This window comes from Pongo abelii, chromosome 1 (assembly GCF_028885655.2).
Source record: "Pongo abelii isolate AG06213 chromosome 1, NHGRI_mPonAbe1-v2.0_pri, whole genome shotgun sequence".
Classification (NCBI taxonomy): Eukaryota; Metazoa; Chordata; class Mammalia; order Primates; family Hominidae; genus Pongo; species Pongo abelii.
The window spans coordinates 225,566,547-225,585,135 of NC_071985.2; the positions used below are offsets into that span (position 1 = coordinate 225,566,547).

General features: G+C 40.2%; 1 protein-coding gene across 15 annotated transcripts in view; it reads left to right on the top strand.

Annotated features, from left to right (window-relative positions):
• The window catches only part of RERE (arginine-glutamic acid dipeptide repeats), a 466,431-nt gene that overhangs the window by 138,991 nt on the left and 308,851 nt on the right, over positions 1 to 18,589 (top strand). The window contains exon 1 of one of the 15 annotated variants that reach the window (XM_054556904.2): positions 9,191 to 9,796. The exons of the other annotated variants lie outside the window; for them this stretch is intronic. The gene's annotated coding sequence lies outside the window, so the exon portion shown is untranslated. Of the gene's footprint in view, positions 1 to 9,190; positions 9,797 to 18,589 lie in introns of those variants that run through there. 15 annotated transcript variants of the gene reach the window in all.

Sequence of the window (18,589 nt, forward strand, 5' to 3'; positions counted from 1 at the left end):
GGTAAAACTGAACTGGACAGATAATTAATGTCATACAACAACAACAGTGCCCATAGGAAAGTTTCATTTAAACAATAAAACAAGTCACATAATATTTTCATAGTACCTCAGAACAGAAATTGGTTGTGTGGTTTAAGCAAATTCAAAGGCTGTGGTATTGATAAAGAGATTTATATTGAAATGTGAAGAAGTTATTGTATCATGGAAAGAAATGAGATAGGATTTAGTTGCAATTATTAGTCATGAAATTATGAAGAATATAGAGCCTGACTTTGTTATAGACAGCCTATAATATAAAGAAGGGAACAAGTCCCATTTCACCTATTACTTAAGCAGACTTCATCTCATGATACGACAGAGCTTCGGTACAGGTGTGGGGTAAGCCTGAGTGGAGGAAGGCCAAAATCTGTCACTTAGCCAAAATAGGGTAGGTAGGGTTCAGAGTAAAGGAGATTATGATCAAAATAAGCCCCTAGTCTGATTAGGGCTTTGCATGGTTATGTTGAAATGAGAGTAGAATATACAAAAATATTTCTGGTGTGGAGTTTATTGTACTTAAGTGTTTATTTCTCAAACCCAGAACAAAGTTGGCTTACTATATTTGCCCAGATCTCTCAATATGAATATTAGGATATAAAAGAATCAATTTCCCCTTCCATTCCTGTCCTACTTATTTAATGGCTACTCTTAAAATTTCAACTAAAGATTAAATTTCTTTATTTCTACTGGGATCTGTGGAACTCTATGGTGATTGTATTAGTACCTATTTCAGTTTAATTTCTTTGTTGATTTCTAGTATTATAGATAAATTTCATTTACTTTTTTTGATTTAGTTTAAAACCTGTGATGTAGAACTTAAAGTGTTACCTAATCTCAATTTGTTGAGATGTTTAATAGCACATTTTAATCTGTGGCCAAATTTAGGTATTAATGATTTGAGGTTTCAACTCATATTTTGTATTTACAGGGGAAGTAGAACAATATATATGGAATAATTAAGCTAAGTAAATATTTGCCTTTTGCCATGGTGTTCAGTGTTCTAAAGTCAAATATTTACGATAGAAATGCAAGCTTAGCTAAACTGAAAGCCAGCCATCTTACCTTTTAAGATGAATAGGTATGCTGTGGCTTCTAAAACCTCATTTTCAGAGCTCCTGACAAAAATATTAAAAGAAAGACTCCCTGGTTATTATAAATAATTTAGTATATGAATAGTCCTATATGAGATCCTTATGATTTATTCCTTGTATATAAAATTTCTGATTGGTTTGGTTTGGAGGTGCCTGCACCAGTGAGAAAGTGATAGGAGAATAGTAGCTTATTGTTGGCCGTTTCTCTCCTGCCCCCTGCCCCGTTTGTTTTATTTCTGGATGGTTTCAGTTTGTGTTTTCTGTAAGTTAGAAAAGACAAATGGTTTTAAAAGCCTAGGAAATTTGTTTCCAGGGACCTCCATGGTTTTACATGCTTTCCGACTCCCATTCTCTGGGTCTCCACTCAGGTGGTTGAGCCATTGGACATTTTGACCTGTATTTAGCATTCGTAGAGGGCACTTGGTAATTTCTTTTATTTTTGCAAGTATTCCTGGAAGATTGACCCATATTAGTGGTAAGCAGTTGTCTCAGTCCTGTGTATGTTTACCTGTCTCTTTCTCCCGGGCTATAGTGTTTTCAATTTCCGACTCCCAGTCTGAGCTGAATGTGAACTGTGAAAGGGTGCTCAACTTCTAAATTGGTAAGGTTTATCATACTCCGAAAGGGAGTTGAGGAGGTACAATTCTTTTCCTTTAATCCTAGCTGAGTGCTTTCTTTTCTCTAAAGGATCCATTTAAACATAGATGTTACTTTTCACAGTCTCTCCTTTCTTTTTACCCTGAAGCCCACAGTTCTGATTCTCATGCTTAAGAACTAAGATTTTTCTCAGACTCTTCCTCTGTCTTCCTTCTTTTCCTTTCTTTCCCCCATCCATATGGCATTATGTCCTTGTTCTTGAATTGCTTCTTTCTGTTGTCAGAGTCCTTCTGGAAACATTTTCTATGGAATCCTCTCCATTCAAGCTAGAATTCCAGGCAAGAATTTGCTTTATACACCACACTATGTTTGCTTGCTTTCTCAGATTCAGAAGTGCTTTGGTTAGAAAGGAATAGTTGCCCACATTTTGGCCTCTTCTCATGGCAGATGGCTGACCTTTCCCCTCAGAGATCATTGGTACCTGGACTCAGAGGGCAGAAGGAAGTACTCCAGAGAAATGCAACTTATGCATATACTCAGATGTATTTTTTTTCTTTTAGTGAAGTAATAACCAAAAAATCAGAATGATAATCACTGAACAGGTTTTTCTGGCTTTCTCCATTTTCCACCAGGTGTATAGGAAAAGGACATTGGTGTCATGTGACTGCCTTTCTTGCGTGCACAGAATCTCTTGCACCCCTCCCCGCTACCACCTTCCCCATACATCACTAAGAAAACAGCTATTCCATGATGATAATTTTAAAGGCAGTAGCATAGTGTTGCATTATGGAAAAACGTGTGTAGTTTAAATTTCAGAGAATTTTATAAAACATCCCTGTGCAAGGTCATAAGTTCTTTCCCGTTTCCTCTCTTCCTGTGTATAAGCAGCCTGTGATAATTAACTTGAGTGGCAGATCACACCAGTGAAGTTCTCAGGGAGCGCTTGGAGATATTTCAATCATTCTTGAAAAATAAGTGATTGAAAACATGTGCTCCTAAAAGCTCTAGTTTTGTAGAAAACAGAACTCTGCCATCATCCTGTATTATAAATACAGAGGTAATTTATTGATTTTGCAGAAATTGAAGTTTTGTTTTTATTATGAAGAAAAATGTGCAGACTTCTACCTACCCACATGACAATTGCATAGGGTTGGGAAATCCTCTGAGGGCAGGTGGACTTAAATTGTATCCAGGCTGTCATTACATATAGCCTGTCTGCCAGAGACTCTAGGCCCTGATTTCAGAGTGATGGTATAATATGTTGAGTGAGTCAGAGAAGATCAGTGTGGAAAGGGGAATTTATAAAGGAAGAGTGCTGACGGTGTAAGATAATGGAACCTGTGATTCTAAAACTTGGCAGATGTGACTATGTTAGATAAAGGTATAGTGGAAAAAAATGGTTTCTTGCTCTTTTTTCCTCGGGTCACGTTGTGTAAATTGCTGAAGAAATGGAAGAATAAAGCCTTAGATTGCTATGGGACTGTCTCACTGTCTTTTCTAAGAAGAATTGTAATCTGTTGCCTTTGTGAGAGTCAAAGATAAAGTCCCCTGGGTTCATGTTTATGCATATTCTTGTACTTAAGGCTATTAGAGTTGATTAAAAGAGAGTGGCTTATTGAGGAAATGAGAATCTTAATATTTTTACTTAACATACATGTAGCTTTAGGTCAGCACTATGGAATAGAACTTTCAGTGGCAATGGAAATGTCCTGTGTCTGTGCTGTCCAGTGTGGTAGCTGCTAGCCACATGTAGCTAGTAAGCACCTGAAATGTGGCTAGTGTGACCTAGAAAGTACATTTTTAAAATTTTATTTAATTCTAATTTATTTAAATAGCCATGTAGATAGTGACTACTATACTGGACAGCATGGTCCTAGATTAAAGTTCTGAAGTGGGTCACATGGCTATAAGAGGAATAATACCTGAGAGCATTCTCTTATGTCTGGACATTTTGTGGTTTTGTGGACACATGATTATTTCTACATTTTTTCTTTAGAGAAAGTTGTAATGGAAAGGGGAATGTAAAGACTATTAGCATGTGAGATGGACAGTTATAATTTACTTTTTGTATTTGTATTTTTATTTTTTTTTGAGATGGAGTCTCGCTCTGTTGCCCAGGCTAGAGTGCAGTGGTGCGATCTCGGCTCGCTGCAACCTCTGCCTTGCAGGTTCAATCGATTCGGTTCCTGATTCTCCTGCCTCAGCTTCCCAAGTAGCTGGGACTACAGGCGCGTGCCACCATGCCTGGATAATTTTTTTTTTGTATTTTTAGTAGAGATGGGGTTTCACCATGTTAGCCAGGATGGTTTTGATCTCCTGACCTCGGGATTGCCCACCTTGGCCTCCCAAAATGCTAGGATTACAGGCGTGAGCTACCGCATCCGGCCCCATAATTTAATTTTTAAAACAAAAAGACCCAAAAGTCGCCTGTTTTTTTTAAGTATTTAAGAAAAACATTAGTGAAAACCATATTGTTTTTACTTAAGATTCTGTGCCCTTTGATTATAAAAGAGGAAAGCTTGTTAGTGAATAATGAGAAATGAAATCTAATAAATTGATTTTATTCATGACCAAATATTTCATTACTTTCAGAGGTAAATGTGGCACAGTTGCTGTTCTCGTGGATCTGAACAGAAACCAGGAGACCATGCTTCAGCAGCCTGAGAAGGGTTGGCTTGGGAAACCAGGCTTCCAGAGGGCTTCCTGGCTTCCAGAGGGCTTCCTGGCTTCCAGAGGGCTGAGGGCCCTTTGGAGAGGGATATGAGGAGTCAAGGCAGGCTTCTTGAGTAGAACAAACAACTCTTCCTGTTAAGCAATACAAACAAATAGTTTTTCTGGGACCAGATTGATGTGTTTTAGATACTGTTTTCTGCAAAATGTTGATTGCTTGCCTCTGTGCTGTGGGATTCTAAAGATGTGAATAACATGGTTTGTCATCAGCAGTGTTGAGGTTTATTGAGCATCTTGTATCTGCTAGCATTGTGTGGATTGGTAAGTTTACATGGATTATTTTGCTTATTCCTCACAACTCCATGAGATACGTCATATTATTATCTTCATTTTGTCAGTGAAGAAACTGAAGTCTGGACAGAGAAATTGACTAGCTCATGTTTACAAAGCTAGCAAGGACAAGGGTGTGTTCAAGGGTGAGGGGAGATGATACGTGAAACATATGAATTAGCGAATAATAAGGTTTTTACATTATTCTTATGTGTTAGAATGCTAACCTGTAAAGTACTGACTGTGTGATTACAAAAGGAATTAAGGAACGGCATGGCATGGGTTGGAAGCATCAACAATTTCTTTTCTTTTTTTTTTTTTGAGACGGAGACTCACTCTGTCGCCCAGGCTGGAGAGTGCAGCTCACTGCAACCTCCACCTCCCGGGTTCAAGCAATTCTGCCTCAGCCTCCCAAATAGCTGGGATTACAGGCACGTGTCACCACGCCTGACTAATTTTGTATTTTTAGTAGAGACAGGGTTTTACCATGTTGGCCAGGCTGGTCTCGAACTCTTGATCTCAGGGGATCCACCTGCCTTGGCCTCCCATACTGCTGGGATTACAGACGTGAGCCACTGTGCCCAGCCAAATTACTTTTCTGACACTTGAAGTGGATGTGAATGGTGTGCATTTATCAAAAACCTGTTGGGCTACTGGCAAGGACAGCATGAGCAAAGGTGAAAGGGTGAGCTCAAGCACAGGGGATCTGTAGAGAAGGCTTGTATTGGAGAGTCAAGGGGGAGGCTGTTTAGGGAGGACTGGAGGAGTGGTTTCTTGAAGGAGGAAATTGGGCCTGACATGATTTTTCTTCGTAAGTTTTTGAATGAAGATATTAAAAACTGAGACAAATGTAGGTGGCATTTGCAGAGAGCAAATGCCTCATTGTCTAGGACAAATGAGGGCGCTTTGAATGGAGAAAAAGATTCACAGAACTGCCTCAGATGTTTTCCTCCAGTTCAAGTTAGTGACCAGCAATAATTGCCCTATTTGGTACTCATCCCTGTGGGTGGTTGGGACTCCCTGGGGACCACAGAGAGCTTCTGCCTTTGTCCCTAGTTTGGAGCCTGGGTTGTGATGAGGACTCATTGAGGGCAGAGATACTTTTGCCTTGGGACCCTAAGGTGGTTTTAGAAATTAACAGTCTCTTTTTCCTTGAGTTTCCAGTATTCCTTCTTGGTAGTTTAGTTTATGAACATTTTGATTGAATGTCACACTTGGGAGGTAACACCTCTCTCATTGCTGTCAGGTTCTTTTTTTTTTATGTAAAAAAATATGTGACTTACTTTAGTCCTTCAGCTTGCCATTTAAGAATGTTTTGTGACAGAATCATTCTTTACATGGTTCTTCATCTGAGCTGAGTCTCTAACGTGAAAAGAAAGGCCAGTTGGGCTATTTTGGATTACTTTTCTGAAACCCCATCAGTAGATAAGGCACATGTTGATGTGACAGATGTCAGATTCCCACCGAGAACGCCTAAGATAGTTAAGTGCAGTTAAATTGTAAGATTTGTGTTATTCTTATCTGTGACTCACATCCTATTCTAAGGAAGAGACTTGGCATTGATCATTTATAAGTTTTGTAATGTGGAGATGAATGACACTGGGAAATTTACTGTGGGTATTTAATTTTGTTGATTACTAACTTGTTGAACAGTTTTCTTACATATAGACTTCATAGACCCTTTATATGGTAATATATAGTGTAAACCTTAAGAGTCCAGGTTGAGGATCTTAAATCCAAAAATATGATATCTGAAATGCTTCAAAATTCAAAACTTTTTGGGTGCTAAGATGATGCTCAAAAGAAATGCTCATTGGACCATTTCAGATTTTGTGATTTGAGATGCTCAACCAGTAAGTATAATACAAGTATTCCAAAATCTGAAAATACCTAAAATTTGAAACAGCTCTGGTCCCAGGCATTTCAAATAAGGGATATTCAACCTGTATGTATGTATGTATGTATGTATGTATGTATGTTATTTTGATTCGGAGTTTCGCTCTTGTCGCCCAGGCTGGAGTGCAGTGGTGTGATCTCAGTTCACTGCAACCTCTGCCTCTCGGGTTCAAGCGATTCTCCTTCCTCAGCTTCCCAAGTAGCTGGGATTACAGGTGCCCGCCAACACACCTGGCTAATCCTCCCGAGTAGCTGGGACTACAGGTGCTTGCCACCACACCTGGCTAATTTTTGTATTTTTGTATTATTATTATTTTTTTTGTAGAGATGGGGTTTTGCGACGTTGCCCAGGTTGGTCTTGAACTCCTGGGCTTAAGCAATTCTGCCAACCTTGGCCTCCCAAAGTGTTGGGATTACAGGCATGAGCCACCATTCTGGGCCTTTTCTACACAATTCTAATACTGTCTGATATTCTAAAAATGCTTTTTATCTATACCATATCATGTCATTTGTTTATTTAAACTATATCAAAAGTGACAGGCCTATATATAGGGAAGAAAGCAGCACATATCATAACCAGCTGATTTAAAAAAAAACACTGTAATTTACCAGTTGCTGAAAATGGCACGTCTCTAGGCAGTTAGTCATATTGTTAGTCACTTCAGAATGTGCAAGGTAAAGCAGGGAGGAGAGAAAAGAGAGGGATCTGTGCATTCCCCCAGGGCCCCATGGATTTGATCAAATTAACTAATCAGAAGTAGCAGTTTTTCGACTGAAAGCTTTTGAGAAGACCGCTGTTTGCTGAAGTGAGAAAGGGGATTTCTCTGGAGAATGCTGTTGTAACTGTGTGCTCCATTTACATTTCAGCCTCTCAGGTTGCATTTGTCAGTTGCTTTTGGGATTTATGTTCTCTGGTAGTGTATATTGCCTTTTTTCCAGGTGATCTGAAGGGTCGCTAGAGACTAGAGTTCTTCAGTATATGCTTACATTGGGCACCAAACTGAGCTTCTGATATTTTTGTGGTTGTGGAGTATGAAATGATTACTTTGCTTGTAAAATGAAGTATGAGTATGTAAAATGGAGTATGAAATGTGTATTTTTCCTTGACAACAAAATTGAGGAAGTTTGTCAAGTCAACATTGGGGCACTTGACTTTAAACAGTTGGAATACAGACCTTATTTAATCTAGCAGTTGCTCTACTGTCTTTATTTTACACTATATGAGATGGAAGCTTAGAAAGAAATAGCTGTGTGGTATTGATTAAGCCTTGCCAACACAAGACCAGTACAAGTGTTGTTGGGAGATCTGCTGGCTTGCGGAAGAAATGGAGTCTCTGCCTCCTTCAGTCCTGCTTGGTGTTATCATAGTTATTGTTTGTATGTGTGATCCTATTCAGTTATTTTCATATTTAAGAAAACTTATTTGGTAAACCTCTGAAGACGTAGCTGTTTTTTTGTTTTTTGTTTTTTTATCCTGAAAAAGAAGTATGTATTACTTTCCTTCTGATGATAATGTCCAGGTCCATAAATCAAAGGCTCTGTTTTAGCCTTGTGATATTTAACAGGCCTGTGTTAATAATTTATAAATGTCAAGATGAGGCCTCTCTTAGGCCATTGATCTATGGAAAAAGCTGCAACTTTGCACATATTATTTAATGAAAGCTTGCATTTTACGTTTGCTATAGATTTAATTTGGGTATGTTTTGTTATAAATGGGAGCTAAATAATACCAAAGAATAAATATTACAATTTTAATAATTTGAATATCTTTTAATATGAAAATATTTATTTTTGAGATAGGTCTTATTCTGTTGCCCAGGCTGGAGTGCAGTGGTACAATTATGGCTCACTGTTGCCTCAACCTCCCAGGCTCAAATGAGCCTCCCACCTCAGCCTCTAGAGTAGCTGGGATTATAAGCCTTTGCCACCAGGTGTGCAGCTGAATTTGTGTAGTTTTTGTAGAGATGAGATTTGGCCATGATCTCAAACTCCTGGGCTCGAGTGATCTACCTGCCTTGGCTCCCAGAGTGCTGCGATTACAGGCATGAGCCACTGCGCCAGCCAAAAAATATTATAGCATTAAGCTTTTTCACTCCATTTTTTAAAGAAACACGATGCTTGACTTTTTCTTATTTTGGCACTTCTCTTTTGGAGCCCTTTTTTTATTTCACAAATAAATGCTTTTCTCAGTAATGACCTTCTTTCCAAGATCTTGACAGATGCTTGCTTTAGAGGGGAATCGTATTTATGTTGAAAACCCATGAAGTAGACTTGAAGACATTCTCTTTTTTATTCCCAGGTAGGCATTGTCAGGGGGTATGAATTTTTATTAGAGAATATGTTACATGCTAAACAGGACTGGAGTGTATTGTCTGTGATATGGGATCATTAGATCATCTTTGAGAGCTTGTTGTAATAAATTAAGCTCCTGGCTGGGCACGGTGGCTCACGCCTGTAATTCCAGCACTTTGGGAGGCCGAGGTGGGTGGATCACCTGAGGTCAGGAGTTTGAGACCAGCCTGGCCAACATGGTGAAACCCTGTCTGTACTAAAAATACAAGAATTAGCCGGGTGTGGTGGCGGGCGCCTGTAATCCCAGCTACTCGATAGGCTGAGGCAGCAGAATTGCTTGAACCTGGGAGGTGGAGGTTGCAGTGAGCCGAGATCATGCCATTGAACTGCCTGGGTGATGAGAGTAAAACTCCGTCTCAAAATAAATAAATAAATCGATCAATTAGGCTCCTCTCAATGATAAAGATTATTTTATTCTTGAATGTATGGCTGTTTTCCTTATCAGGAGGGTAGAAATGAAAACCTTTTCTTCCCTCCATCTGATTCTAGTCATTCTGTCCTCCAATTCTAATTACTGCTGATTAAATATTTAAAGAGCTTTGTTTGTTTGTTTGTTTTGCAGATAGAATTGGTATTTTACCCTGAGCAAATAGTATTAAAGATTTTTTTTGTTTGGTTGTAAACATCTGATACAAGGATGCTGGCATATTCTTGAGTTTTTTTTTGTTGTTGCTGTTGCTGCATGGAGACGCTGTAAACTGTGAAGTTACAATAAGATTGACATATTGATTGAGTCCAGAAGCCAAGTATATCTGAGGCTGAATAACCATAAAGGTTATTGTTGACACCTGCAGTGGTAATTTTAAGTGACGTTTTTGAAGGTATGCGCCATTCTTTGCTTTTTCATAGTTTCCTTTTTCCACTTGCAGTGAGGAAATTTGTTTGCACAGGAGTGGATAGAAAGTGGTGGAATAATACTGCATTTTTTCCAGTTGCTGGAAGCATCTTTCCTGTCATTAGCCAGAATTTGATAATTTGATCTCTTTAAATTAGATTTCTAGGCTGAGCATGATGGCTCACACCTGTAGCCCAGGATTTTGGGAGGCCATGGTGTGAGGATTGCTTGAGTTCAGGAGTTTGAGACTAGCCTGGGAAACCTAGCAAGATCTCTACTCTACAGAAATTAAGGAAACTTAGCCAGGTGTGGTGATATGTACCTGTAGTCCCAGCTACTCTGGAGGCAAAGGTGGGAGGATTGCTTGAGCCTAGGATGTCGAGGCTGCAGTGAGCCATTATCATGCCTCGGCATCCCAGCCTGGGTGACAGAGAGAGACCCTGACTCAAAAAAAACAAACAAAAAATATATTTCCAGAGTGAGATTCTTCTTTTTTTGTTTTTAAAAATTATTTATTTTTTGTGGAGATGGGAGCTCACTATGTTGCCCAGGCTGGTCTCAAACTTCTGGCCTGTAGTGATCCTCCTGCCTCAGCCTCCCAAAGTGCTAGATAGAATTTTAGGGATGAGCCACCACGCCCGGCTGAGAAGTTTTTTCTAAATCTAGCAGCTTTCCCCTTTCTCTTACAAATGTAATCATATATTTCTCATGATAATGCTCACAGATTTTGGATCTAGTTTTACCTTTTCATATCAATTACTTTAAAACAGTGTGCCTTCCTGAGACATATAAATGTTGCTCTATTTGAATTATTTCGGATTCAAATTGTGGTACCAGCTAAACATCACTAGCGAACCCATTAAATTTCATTTTTTCTACAGTTGAACTTTGTTTTAAATTCATATAAGTAGTCACTACATGTTTTCTTTTTCTCTTTTCACATGGACATTAAAAATTTTAATTTAGGCCCTCAAAAATGTTAAGAAAGCTAATTTTTAAATCTGATAACTCTTTTTAAAATTAATTTACAAGGCGAGAATCTTTCAAATAGTGTTTCCTTCCTTAATTCATTAGCCCAGAAGGGCCTGGCGAAAGTCATTTGGACAGCTGGTGTATTTCCCTGTGAAACAGCAGGGGGAGGTGTTCCCATCCTATGTGTCTTCTAGTGTGGAAACCAGCCAGGAAGGACTTAAGCAGTCTGGATTTTATTAAATGCAGCATTTGGTAACATCATTAATACAGAATTTGTCCATAGGCAACCATTACCTATGTAGAGGGCTTCTCTGTGAATAAAAAAGTGTATCGTTTTCAGAGCATGGTCATGTACAGTCTTTCCATCATTCTACCATTGCAGCTTCATTGGCAGTTCGCAGAACGTTTTTGGCCTGTCCATAATGTTCACTCCAAAGCATTCTTTGCCATCTTGAATATTTCATCCCTAGTAGTTTGTTTTGATACCATCCAGCCCCATGGTTATTAGTACTTGTGCGCTGAGGACTCCTAGCTTTAGGTCTAGCCCAGAGCTTTCTGACCACTCAACACATACATCTTAATACATTCCAACAGAATTCCCAGTTTTTGTTCTCTTTCCATGTCAGTAAATGACTGTAGTTGCTTGAATTTAAACCTTATTGTCTTCCTTGGCTCTCCTTTTTTCTCACACCACATGCGCTCTGTCAGCATAAAACTCTGTCAGTTTCTGAGGGCTAGAATCTGACCACTGCTTAACACCTTCACTACTACGACCTTGCCTGAGTTGTTTCCTAATCGTAGAGGAGCCAGAGGGAGTCTGTTAAAATGTACCTCAGATTGTTACTTCTCTATGCAAAACTCCACCATGGCTTTTCCCTTATTTGAGTAAGTACTGAGCTATCTCTCTGGCTCCAACTCTTCTTGCCCTCACTGCTTCAGCCACCATGTCCCTTTGCTGTTGCTTGGACATGCCAGGCATGTCCATGCCTGAGTCAGAGCTTTGTGCTTGCTTTTCTCTCTGCCCAGAATGCTTTCCCCCACTTTAACCATGTAACTTGCACCTTGCTTCGTTTAGGTCCAGTGATCCCTTGCCAGTGATTACCTTAAATTGATGACCTCTCCATGCCCATTGCCCAGCTTTATTTTTTTTCTATAGCACATCTTATGGCCAACTTATAGACTGTGTCTGTAGTAATCTACTTGTTTGTTTATTGTCTGCTCTCTCCCCCACTAGATTGTAATCTCTCTGAGGTTAGAGATTGTGTGTGTTCTGGACATAGCTCCTAGGCCACCTAGTATGAACTCAGTAAACATTTGCTGAAATAATGGGGGAACTGACAGAATCTCCTCTGGAGATTGATGTTTATTTGATGATCAGTGTTATAACTACATTTAAGTGTTATGTTCTAGCTCCTGGGACTTCTCCTGCCCTCCCTGGTTAGTTACTAGTTGCTGGCATCTTAATTGAATTGTTCTAGTGGCTCTTCTGCTTTTCTCTTTGAATGACATCAGGTTAACAGAGACAGCAGGGTTAATACATTTGGTCAACCTAGAATCACACCCAGTTAGAATGGCTCAGACATAGAAAACAGCAAATTGAATTTTGACTGAGACTTCTGTTTTTAGTGAGAGCTACTTTGCCTTTTATCTTAGACTTAAAGATTCTAAGTGTTTAAAAGAGCTGCTCTCATGAGTTTTGTGGTTCCATTTTTCCTTTGATATAATTTGTACCTGTGGATTAGAAGTGCATTTTGAATGCTTTTGATTTTTTTCTGTAGGTGTGAAGTCTAATTGTATTAAGTTAAATATAAAATTCACCCTGTCATTTCCTTTCATCACACGCTGAGAGCTTATGTGCCATGGTTGCAAATTACTTTGAATCTTAGAACTCTGCAAACTGAAAGAAACCCTGTCCAACTTAATCTACTTTTGAACATACTATACAGAGATAGTAAGCCTGACCAAGAATTCCTGTATATTAAAGATTACCGTGGTCCAAAGAAGGCTCTCTTTCATTCTCAGCATTACATGAAATAAAACTCTGTCTACTAGTTTAATTGACTGTGTTTTTACAGCTTTAAAAGGTGGTTTTTCTCAATTGCAGAGGTAAAGCTCATCCTTGTGAATTTCATAGCCAGATGCACCTTTGTTTGGCTGTAGTGAAGCCTGAGCTTTTTCTTGTTAGTTTGTAATTGTTGCTGCTGCTGCTGCTATGTGTGTGTGTTTTTAAAACAGCTTTGTTGAGATATAATTCACATGTCATATAATTTACCTATTTAAAGTGTACAGTTGGCTGGGCATGGTGGCTTATGCCTGTAATCTCAGCATTCTGGAGGCCAAGGCGGGCGGATTGCTGGAGGGCAAGGCAAGCAGATTGCTTGAGCCCAGGAATTTGAAACCAGCCTGGGCAATACAGTGAAACCCCATTTCTGCAAAATACAAAAAAATTAGCCGGGTGTGGTGGCATACACCTATAATCCCAGCTACTGGAGAGGCCGAGTTGGGGGGGATTGCTTGAGCCCGGTAGGTCAAGACTGCCGTGAGCCGTGATCACGCCACTGCACTCCAGCCTGGGCGACAGAGTGAGACCCTGTCTTAAAAACGCAACACAGACACAGACACACACACACACACACTTTAGTGCATTTTAGAATATTCGCAGATACTGGCAACTATCACCACAATCAATTTTAGGACATTTTCATCATTCCCAGAAGCAGCCCCATAACCATAGCAGTCACTCTGTATTTACCCCTTGCAACCCTAGGCAACAAGTAATCTGCTTTCTGTCCCTATGGATTTGTCTTTTCTGTACATTTATTACAAGTGGAATCATATAGTATCTAGTCTTTTGTGACTGGCTCTTTTCATTTAGCATAATGTTTTCAAGGTTCACCCATGTTGTAACATGTATCTGTACCTCATTTCTTACTGCTGGATATTTTATTGTGTGGATGTATGCCACACTTTATTTACCCATCTGCTTGTGTTTTGCATTTATCTTTTCCACTTGGTTTTCTGTTTACAGCCATGCTTTGGGAAAGTGAGTTTAGGAATTCCTTTCCCCTTTCAGATCAGGGATTTGGTTTCATCGGCATTTGGCTTCCCTTGCCCTTGGCGTTTGTGGACACCAGGTTTTCTCTTTAGTTGTGTGACAGCGGAAGCTTCCACTTGACCCCATGACCAGAGCAGGTCACCTATGAGTAATACTGTTCCTAGCAAGCTTCAGGACTTGCCAGTAAACAACAGAATTTTCAGGATATTTGATTATGTTCTCCTGATTCACCCTCAAACATCTGTGGAATTACCGTTTCAAGCAGTACTTTGAATTTGTCTAGTTTATTTCAGAGAACAAAGAACATGGCAGACTATAGTTTTTGTAATGGTGTTTTATGGATTGCATATTAGTGAAGCATAATTTTGCATGAAGCAACACAGATGCTTAACCCTTTGAAATCCCTGCAATGGACAAATAATTTGTTTAAAGCAGTAGTTCTCAACTGTGGGCACATTTGCTCCCCAGGGGATATGTGGCAGTATCTGTAGATATTTTTGTAGTTCTCATTGGGGCAGTGGGTTGCGTTGTTAGAATCTATATGGGTTGAGGCCAGGAATGCTGCTAAATATCCTACAATGCACAGGATAGCCCCCCACAACAAAAAATTATCTGTCCCCAAATGTTAATTGTAGTTCAGTTGAGAAACCCTGTTTAGAGTGAGCAGTGCATTTCCCGTTAACCTGCTGAGTAGAAGAGACACAACTGTTGGCAATGTACAAGCTAATTGTATATAATTGAAAAAGCTTCACATTTAAAAGTATGTGAAAGCAGTTACTTGTATGAATGAGTTGGTGTGGGTTTTGTTGTTGTTGTTTTTTTTTGAGATGGAGTCTTGCTCTGTTGCCCAGGCTGGAGTACAGTGGCGCCATCTTGGCTCACTGCAACCTCTGCCTCTCAGGTTCAAGCAATTATCCTGCCTCCGCCTCCCAAGTAGCTGGAATTACAGGCACATGCCACCATGCCCAGCTAATTTTTTGTATTTTTAGTAGAGATGGGATTTCGCCATGTGGGCCAGGCTGGTCTCAAATTCTTGACCTCAGGTGATCCTCCTGCCTCGGCCCCCTGAGCATGCTGGGATTACAGGCGTGAGCCATCACACCTGGCCAAGTTTGTGTGTTTTTTTAAAGAAAGACAGGATTTTTAATTTTTATTGGAAACCTTCTGGGGCACCTTATCTTTGGGAATTTTTTGCTTCAAATAATAAAGGTTATATATCATTTCTTACTTGGTTTTAATTGGGTTAGTTGTAGCCTCGAGTTTTCCTGTTTTGGGTACTTTTGCACCCTCTGCAGCAGTCTTGTGTTTTGTTATTACTATGTCTTTTTGGAAGAAATTGAGAAGCCTTATTTATTAGAGTCTTTTAATCTTAGTTCTCTCAGTTGTTTCCCCAAAGCTCAAGGAGATGAGGAAGTGCTACTATCAGCATTAAACTCAGTCCTCATGAAAGGGTTTATTCTGTGCTGCCGTCTGCTCTGACACCACAAAGGCTGCTCTTTGAATTTGGCCTGGGCATCCCATTGCAGTTATTTAGGTTCCTTAAATAAGCCGTCTGTTCTGAGAATGAGTGTATAAACCCTTAGCAGGATTGATTGAGTTTATTCATTAACCTCAGAGGTAGAGAATTGTGCAGGGGTATATGTAGCTGTTTGCTTATGTGGTTGGTTTGGGTCAGGTGGAAGAACTTTAAAACATGGAAAAACTCTCAATACCGCATAACTTTCAGATAAAAAGCTGTTTTATTTCTGTCTGAGTTTACAGATCTGCTGACTTCATATTTCAGTGGTATCTTGCAGTTTCATCTGCAATTCTCTGGCATATTTTGAAGTATTCTCTGCATCAGGTTACTGTTTATGAGAATGCCTTACTTCTTATTCAGTGAATACAAGTGTTAGAGTGACATTTCCCTTTCCAGAGCAAAAGCCATTACGTCTTCTTTCCCAGGCATGTTGATATGAAAGGCAACAGGAAAGGAAAATTGATTTCCCTTTGGAAGCAAGTCTCCCAGCTATAGGGTGCCTCTTTGGTTTTCTGCTGCGTGCTGGCTGCAGCTGCTTCTCTTGGAGGCAGGGCTAGCAGAGTAAGATGTTCATATAGGTCTTCCACACGTGGACTGTCTCCTTGTGTTCCTAAAGGAGAATGCTAACACATTTTTTGGATACACAATAAATGCAGAAATGGCACAGGCAAAAGTACTTGAGGTGCCTCGGTTCCTTACTTAGGCTTTCAGAGAATATGGATTTGAAAGTAAGTTTGTTTGGCCGACACTAACAACTCTTGGTGGAAAACATCTCCTACTGCCAGATAAGATGAATGTTCCTAGACTGCTCTTTTCATCACAGTAGCCTGCAGCAGCACCTTTTTCACTTAACCTACTGTATTGGATAACTTGGCTTTTAAGTCCATGTCATTGAAGGCAGGATGGCTTTGTGGTTAAGCATATAGGCTCTGGAGTCAGCTGCTTGGGTTCATATCCTAGGTCTCGCACATAGTTGTGTGGGTTTGGTCAACTTGCTCGGCCTCTCAGTGCTTACTTTTGCATTGATAAGATATACATAACAATAGTACTGACTGAATAAGGGTATAGCTAGGATATATGACCTGGCCTTCATATGTTTTTCCTGCATAGTTACTTGTTGTGTCTTTTTTCTCTCTCAGATCTATCCAGTTTGGATCATAAATTACATTGTCACCTTTGTTATAGTGAAGATTAAATGAATTAACATGTGTAAAGTGCTTGATGCATATTAAGTGCCCAGTGAGTGTTGGCTGCTTTATTATTTTTGGGGCATTCCATTATTCCTTCCACCTGCTCTACTTAAATTTACTTTTACTGCTCTTTTTTCCCTGTAGCTATTTAACTGAACACTCTCTTAAGTGAAGTTCCTCCCACCTGGACTGTCTTCTTCTCTTTGCGTCTCCTTATCCTACTCATGGTTTATGAACCAAATCAAGTACCTCTTCAGTTATTTATTCATGAAATATTTTCTTTCCCCAATAAAAATCTCATCATAATGCCCTCTTTACTGATCCAACGTATGTGTGAGAGGGTGGGAAGGAAGAAGAAATAATTTATTATTCCTCTTTCTGTGCCAGGCAGTGAGTTAGGAATTGGAAATACAGCAAAAGGCAAAAAACAGTCAAGGGTCAGTCCCTCATGGAACTTCTAGCTGGGAGGTGGAGATAGAAGCTAACCAAATCACACAAGTAAATTTAAAACTACAGTTGTGGAAAATGCTATGAAGGGGATTTAACCTGTTTTGGACAAGAAAGCTATCCTCAGGACGTTGCTGTTGAGCTATGACTTGAAGGAAGGCTAGGAGGCACCTAGGCCAGACGAAGAGCATTACGAAGGATAGGAAGAACCTTAGCAAAGGACTCTGGGTAGGAAGGAGTGTGGTGTGTTCAAGGAACTGAGGGAGGGATAGTGTGGCTGGGTGTAGACTGAAAGACAGTGCTGTGAGATGAAGCCAAAAAAGGATAAGCACCTTGTAGATCATGATAAGGATTTGGATTTTTAATGTACCAAAGTGAGGAGTCACTGACGTATTGTAAAGTGGGGATTGACATAATGTCATTAGTCTTTTTAAAGGAACACCCTGGCTGCAGTACAGTAAAATAATTGTAGGAGTTCAGAGGAATGGATTTGAAGAGACTAATCAAGAACCGATTCAAGTGGTCCAGGAAAGCCATACTAGTAGATTGAACTAAGATTTGTGATGTTGGAGGTGTTTGGAGGTATAAGTTTGAGAGAAATTTATAAGGTAACGATGAGATAATTTGTTGATGATGGGATGTAGGGATTAAAGAGAAGAGACAGGAGGATTGCTTGAGCCCAGGAGTTCAAGACTAGCCTGGGCAACATAGTGAGACCCTGTCTCTACAAAAAATTTTAAAAATTAGCCAGGCTTGGTGGTGCACGCAGAGTATGCCTTTGGTTTGGACATGTTGAGGTGCCTTTGAGATATCCAAGAAGAGACCCCAGGTGAACAGTTTTCACATGCGTCTGAAGCTGAAGGGGAAATCTGGTGGACATGTGCATGTGTGGATCCTCCTGTGTGTCCTGGTATCTGATTACTGATGAACGCATTATATATGAGATTGGCCAGGTAGAAAGTAGAGGATGAGAAAAGAGGGAGTGCCCCAACAGAACTCCTACACTGGTTGGCCTAGTATAAGAAGTGGAGGGAGCAGTTAGATAGGCCCTGGAGAGGATCGTGTCTAGAAAGTGAAAGGAAAAGAGGCCTTCCAGGAGGGTGTGTGGCCAGCCCCTGTCAGCTGCTACTGAATAATCAAATAATGATGAGGAAAATGCTCTCCTGAATTTGCTGCAGAGAGGAAATTGCTTGAGTGGGAGTTGCTTCACGGAATATGACATGGTAGACATGGTCTTTGCCTTTGTGGACTTTGCTGTTAGTGGGGAAGTGATGTAAGTTAACAACTGATAACACTAGTAGGATCAATGAGGGCCATTTTACAGGCAGGATTGAGGGGCAGAGAGAAGGCTGGACTCTGGGTAGGTCTGGGAGGCCTCCTGGAATTGGAGAGCAGAAACGCTGGAGACTCTGAGGGTCAGTAGACGGTACACAGACAAAGGGGCGGGGAAGAGTATTCCCAGCAGTTGGGTTCTAGGGACTGAAGGAGTGTCTTGAGGCAGCAGGAGGAGCATGCAGGAGGGGTGGAGGTAGAAGCAGTAGGGGAGAGGTGAGGCTGGAGAGGTGAAGGGGCAGCCCCATAATCTTTGAAAAGGAA